Here is a 7,455-nt window from a genome sequence, read left to right on the forward strand (position 1 = left end):
ATTGGTTTGAATGGGGATTAGCAACTGTGGTTGGTTCCAAAAATAAGTTGTACAGAAGATCAAGTTTTGAAACGGTAAAAAATTACACTGTGTGCGAATAAGAGGAATACATAACGACTTCTTGATGAGTGGCGGCAGGTCATTAATAGAGACATCATGGAGAGTAGGTGAATGATAATGATGATGACCAAGACTTTATCTACGTCGAGGAGTAGAGTTGAAAATGGCCACCACATTCACCGAGCTACAGGTAGGACAAGCTTGAATATATATACCATCAATGTTGTCAATTCAACCATTTGGTGTAGCAGTTTCAAATTGCCGAACCCGGTATTCTTCTCTTTTTCGACGAAGAGTTGTTGCAAGACGAAAATTGTCAGTCATGTGGTATATTTTTGCGATGATGCGAACTTGCATAGAAAAAAATTGTGTCTGTCTTACTTTTAAATTTTTTATTATAGATATACGAAGCTGTGGTATGAGTGGCAAATAAACAACTTCCATCCAACTCTCTAGATGCATCTACATATGAATTATGGAATATGCATTGTGTGTATCTGTATACCAATGTAAATTGGTTTGTCGTGAAATAAATATGCTTATCAACAAATTATAAAACACTTACATTTTACCCGATCTGTACAAACCCTTCATAATAAATAATCATCAAGGTTTTGAAAATGGTAGATATAAAATTATTCAAGAAATAGTAACGAGTTACTCTTTTGTCTATGATTAAGTCCAGACTTTTAAAATGAAATGTTAGCACTAAAAAGTTGAATTTGACTGTATTTAGTCAGGAATATGACAGTTGTTATATATTCGTTTATCTTTTCATTTTGCCATTTGACAAGGGACTTTCAGTTTTGAATGGGAGTTCAGTATTTTTTTTAATTTTACTTTTTTTTTATTTAAAAAAACATTAAATTTGAGATTTTCAACTGCAAGAATATGAACATTCATTCTTAATTATATCCAAAATCAAGATTTATTGATAAAATATTGAAAATTGTTGTAAAAGAAGTGGGACGAAAGATACAAAAGGGACTCATAAATCTAAACAAATGTCAACGCCAAGGCTAAAAATGAAAATACAAACAGACAAACAATAGTACACATGACACAACATAGAAAACTAAAGAATAAACAACACGAACCCCACCAAAAACTAGGGGTGAACTCAGGTGCTCCGGAAATGTAACTATAATTGCAAGTCATAGTTCTCAAACCTTTAATATATTCTTAAAGATAAATATTAATTGTCAATGAAGACGTAAACAGTTATCAAAGATACCAGGATTATAATTAATACGCAAGACGCACGTTTCGTCTACATGAGAATCATCAGTGACACTCAGATCAAAAAGGCCAAACAAGTTGAAGAGCATTGCGGACCAAAATTCCAAAAATTGTGCCAAATACGGCTAAGATAGCATATCACTAGTTGGAAGGGGTATTTAATCAAAATAAGATCGATCAATATGTGTTAAGCCATAGAATTATCAAGAAAACGATATAAATACAGCAAAATATGCAAAATAACACGAGGATGTCTTTCAATTTTGAATATACAGCTTTTATCATGTATTATCCAAAAGAAATTGAATTCAAGAAAGACGCTTGATATTTTTTTTGAAAGCTTTAAATTTGTTAAACCACATCGGTTTATTGGCCTCAGGTGTATATGTAATAAATAAAGACAACAACGAAATCATCGAACAGGACTATTTGAAATGGAAAGTGCCTTATCAAATGGTAAAAATAAAAACCTCGAAAACATCACACAAATGGATAACAACTGTCATAGTCCTTTCTTAGCACAGTCATTTCATTATGCAGACTATGGTAGATCCAATCTGATTTTGTAGTGCTAAACCGCTCACTTGTATGACAGTATATGACAGTCGCATATAATACAATTATATTGACAACTATGTGTGGACAAAATAAACACATATGATAGGTAAATTTTACCCTAGTTTTAGTTAGTAACCCGGATTTGTGATCTCTCAATCGATTTACGACTTTACGAACATCTGTATACTACTCTTACATTTATTTACAGTAGCTTATTCCACATCTTTTATAGATGCGGTAGAGCATATTTCAATTGATATAAAAAATAAAGTACATTTACTTCCTCTCTAAAACTGAGAAATGAAATATCTACAATTTTGCACTAAATGAGATGAAAACAGTAAGATAGAAATTCCATAGATAGAAAAAAAAGTATAATTTTATAAGTATCTTAACTATGACATTTATGTAATGAAAACATCATACTAAATAGTCTGTAATAGTAATAGGAAAGTAAATATGTCACATGAAATAAACAACTCCTTGTGTGAAATATAATAAAAACATCCATTATTACTAACTATTGATCTGCCAATGACTTTCTCTTTTGTTTTATTAAGTGGAACTTTCACCTTTAGATATCGTATATATATGTATAAAACCAAAACCTAACGAAAAACAAATTCATACTCTCAATCGGAAAACAGTAGATTAATTTTTATTTTTATATCTTTTAAGGAATACAAACTTCTGGTTATGTAAGTTTCTAATTACTACTATTTCTAATGTCATTTATACGGTTGAGATATTCAGTTTTCGGTAGGATGTTTTGAAGTCAATATTGCCTACAGATGCGTAATATTTTTTTTAATTTACATTTCAATGCGTTATAGAAATAAAACGTATTTCTTCACTTTAATTTCAATAACAGAGAGGAAATCAGAAAAAAAATCAATTTATCTCTGAAATTAAAATTTATACAGTGCTATCATTGGTTTTTGAAAATATATAATTTTTAATTTGTAAACTTTTACACATTTTTTTTTATTCAATAATATATGTTAACAATTTAGTTCACGAGTCCAGCATTTTTGTGAAGGGCTCTTTACTTTAACAAGAAATCCAGGGTACCTCTGGTTGTCAATTTTGTATTACAATTTATCTAAACTAAATCATAATATGTCATTTTAATCGTGAATAAAAAAAATAAGTAAACACACTTTTCTAAGTCAAATGTATAGACACTACACTACTATATTTTGTTTCAATAGAATTTAATTTCGATTAAGGACGTCATTCTTATTTTTTCTGATTTAATATAATTTTCTATTGGATTTTTTATAGTGTTGTATATCTGTTTTTGTTTTGACGATATTAAATCTACAAAGATTGCAGTTTATTGTTGTAAAGATATTAAATCTACAAAGATTGCAGTTTATTGTTTTAAAGATATTTAATCTACAAAGATTGCAGTTTATTGTTGTAAAGATATTAAATCTACAAAGATTGCAGTTTATTGTTGTAAAGATATTAAATCTACAAAGATTGCAGTTTATTGTTGTAAAGATATTAAATCTACAAAGATTGCAGTTTATTGTTGTAAAGATATTAAATCTACAAAGATTGCAGTTTATTGTTTTAAAGATATTATATCTACAAAGATTGCAGTTTATTGTTTTAAAGATATTAAATCTACAAAGATTGCAGTTTATTGTTGTAAAGATATTAAATCTACAAAGATTGCAGTTTATTGTTTTAAAGATATTATATCTACAAAGATTGCAGTTTATTGTTTTAAAGATATTAAATCTACAAAGATTGCAGTTTATTGTTTTAAAGATATTAAATCTACAAAGATTGCAGTTTATTGTTGTAAAGATATTAAATCTACGAAGATTGCAGTTTATTGTTTTAAAGATATTTAATCTACAAAGATTGCAGTTTATTGTTGTAAAGATATTAAATCTACAAAGATTGCAGTTTATTGTTGTAAAGATATTAAATCTACAAAGATTGCAGTTTATTGTTGTAAAGATATTAAATCTACAAAGATTGCAGTTTATTGTTTTAAAGATATTATATCTACAAAGATTGCAGTTTATTGTTTTAAAGATATTAAATCTACAAAGATTGCAGTTTATTGTTGTAAAGATATTAAATCTACAAAGATTGCAGTTTATTGTTTTAAAGATATTATATCTACAAAGATTGCAGTTTATTGTTTTAAAGATATTAAATCTACAAAGATTGCAGTTTATTGTTTTAAAGATATTAAATCTACAAAGATTGCAGTTTATTGTTGTAAAGATATTAAATCTACAAAGATTGCAGTTTATTGTCGTAAAGATATTAAATCTACAAAGATTGCAGTTTATTGTTGTAAAGATATTAAATCTACAAAGATTGCAGTTTATTGTTTTAAAGATATTATATCTACAAAGATTGCAGTTTATTGTTTTAAAGATATTAAATCTACAAAGATTGCAGTTTATTGTTGTAAAGATATTAAATCTACAAAGATTGCAGTTTATTGTTTTAAAGATATTATATCTACAAAGATTGCAGTTTATTGTTTTAAAGATATTAAATCTACAAAGATTGCAGTTTATTGTTGTAAAGATATTAAATCTACAAAGATTGCAGTTTATTGTTTTAAAGATATTATATCTACAAAGATTGCAGTTTATTGTTTTAAAGATATTAAATCTACAAAGATTGCAGTTTATTGTTGTAAAGATATTAAATCTACAAAGATTGCAGTTTATTGTTGTAAAGATATTAAATCTACAAAGATTGCAGTTTATTGTTTTAAAGATAGTATATCTACAAAGATTGCAGTTTATTGTTGTAAAGATATTAAATCTACAAAGATTGCAGTTTATTGTTGTAAAGATATTAAATCTACAAAGATTGCAGTTTATTGTTTTAAAGATATTATATCTACAAAGATTGCAATTTTTCGCTAAAAATTGTAATAAATTATTACTGGAGAAGTGGCTGCTCAGCCTTTTAATCTTGATTGAATAGTTAGTAAAATATACAAGGAGCATCTCATACATATCTTGATGTTACCTATGGCTGTCTTTCTGTTTATGTTTGTTTTTTTACGTACAGGCTGTCTGTCATGTTCTGACAGTTTATCTAGCACTTGACTCAATTACACAGCCAGCTTTGTTCATTAATGCACCTATTTAGCTCAATCAACTTTAATCAAAGAATTATAATTCAATGAGTGTTATGGTTATAATTATCCATTTTCTTCTGTTTCAGAATGGATTGTAAACTATGTTTTTTATTGCTGATGTTAATTGTACCGATATTTTGTTGTAAGTACACTTTGAATTTAATCAGCCATGATATGACAACACTAATAAGTTAACATCTAAACACAAAATTGAACCAGCTATTGCTTTGTTTAATACAATATGTTTCTAATCTTATCTCATCTTATTTAATTGGTCTTTTGTGAAGAGTTGTCTCATTGACAATCATACAACATCTTTTTTTTATATTCACGGCGAAATAAATGTCGATGATAAGCTATAAAACCAGTTTTAATCCACTATTTTCTACATTAGAAAATGCCTGTACCAAGTCAGAAGCATGACAGTTCTTGTCCATTCGTTTTTGATGCGTTTTGTTTTTTAATTTAGCCCTGTGATTATGGACTTTCCGAATTGATTTTCCTCTAAGTTCAGTATTTTTGTGATTTTACTTTTTTTTGTATACAGTTATGTTATAATAGATGAATAGATGACGAGGTATAGCGACTGCTATTCCGAAATATTAGTTCATGTCGACGACACGCTTGTATTATGTAGGGATCTTCCGAATGTAGATGGCTCTATAGTAAATTGGTTATGTTGTAAAAAAAAACTTTACTCCTTTGTCAATATTCTGATATTCATTAAAAAAAAATAAAACACTTTGACAAAAAAGTAAAAATAAAATAATAGCATAATAAATTACGTTATACTGAAGGAAGAAACTACTAGTTCATCCATATAACCCTTTTCTTTGCGTCTATAGCTTCCATCCAGATTGAGATAGCAAAGAGTAAATATTGATTAAGAAAATCAATTATGTTCTTAACGCGTGATACTGCAACTAGGCCTCTAAAATACATAAGTCATAAAGGATGCGCAATAGGATATGTCAAGCAGGAAATGCACAAGACAACCATTACTCTTTTTCTCAAATTCTTGAACTTATTGAATTGTATTTCGCGTGTGGTTTGTGCTATTAATAGAAAACGTCATCTTGGTTTTTTATTATTTGAAGGTAATACCGGAGATTTGAAATGTAAAGAGAGAGAAATGCTTGTGATATTAGAGCTATACAAACATTACAGAGAACTCCAGTTTTATCAAAATATGTTACCACAAAAGGCAAGGGATGAGTTAGTAAAATCAACCAGATTTGGCGATGTTTCAACCAATGAAAATGTAAACGATGTTATACTGAATACTCCAACAGAAACAGCCATTAAAAGCAGAAAACATTCCGAAAATATACAACTAGATAAAACAATAAAAAAACTGGAATCCATCATAAAGGAAATTAGGAATATTCTTTTACTAATTTTATTATCGCCAGGACAGATAGGCGCCAATCAGCTAAAGTAAGTTTCTTTTTTAGTCAGAAGTCCAACAAATAATAACTGACTATAGATCTCGAAGAAAAGTGAGATATTCCATACAGTAGTAACAGTAAAAACTGTCTTTTGGGTAAAACATTCGTGCCAACCTGTCTACCATCTTGTTAACTCCTTCAAAACATGACTACAAATGTAACATAATGATAAAATTCTAAACAGAATTTGTATTCATACACTGCCTTAAAATAATTTAGCAATAAGAAGGAGGTTGGTTAACCTCTGTTATTTAAACTCAAATGCCGATTTTTAGATGTAATGGCAATTATACTCACTGGTTAACGGTTGTATTAATTTCTATCGGAAATGAATATAATCAATCAAGCAAAATAGTAATGTCACCATAGATACAAAGCTTACAGTGATGTACAAAAGACGCGCATTTTGGTTTTCAAAAGTCTCATCAAACGTGCTTGAATTGAAGTAAAAAGGCTTAATGAATAAAAATAAATATGAATTTTATGGCTTCTGAAAATATCTTTGCCTTGTACTTTGTCTTATGTGTGACTGCAAATTTCTAAATTGATATAATTTTTTTCAGTATGATTTTAGATGCGTTGTATAAGCCAAAAGAAAATAAATCGAAATTACTAGAGTCCCAAAATACAACTCCTAAATCAACGATTGCGCCTTTAGTATCAACATCGATACCATTGCCGGCCACAACACTACAGTTAGTTACTACAGAAGCAGTTAAGACAACATCTATTTCTGAAAATCCAAAGAATAAGGACAAATCGATAAAGGTCAAAAAGAAGAAAAAGAATAAAAAGCAAAAAGCAAAACGGAAGAAGTATCCAAAATTTATTAGAGACGCCATGAACGATTTCCGTGATGTGTTGACAGAGTATAATGAAGTATGGGCTGAATATCAAATGATGCAGAGATTTCTGTAAGTGTAAAGTACAATACAAAAATAAAACTACATTCAAGTATAGGCACCCGCTTTTACCTCTAAATAACATAAGTATAAATATCTATTTGTCATTTTTGTCATTTTGTTA

General features: G+C 28.5%; 1 long non-coding RNA gene across 1 annotated transcript; it reads left to right on the forward strand.

Moving 5' to 3' along the window:
- The first annotated feature begins 2,482 nt into the window (after window positions 1–2,482).
- On the forward strand, window positions 2,483–6,408 carry LOC134704849 (uncharacterized). Its single transcript, XR_010105421.1, has 3 exons — window positions 2,483–2,555; window positions 5,068–5,123; window positions 6,079–6,408. It is a non-coding gene; the product is annotated as an uncharacterized LOC134704849 (long non-coding RNA).
- The last annotated feature ends 1,047 nt before the right edge of the window (window positions 6,409–7,455 follow it).

This window comes from Mytilus trossulus, chromosome 2 (genome assembly GCF_036588685.1).
Source record: "Mytilus trossulus isolate FHL-02 chromosome 2, PNRI_Mtr1.1.1.hap1, whole genome shotgun sequence".
Taxonomy (NCBI): Eukaryota; Metazoa; Mollusca; class Bivalvia; order Mytilida; family Mytilidae; genus Mytilus; species Mytilus trossulus.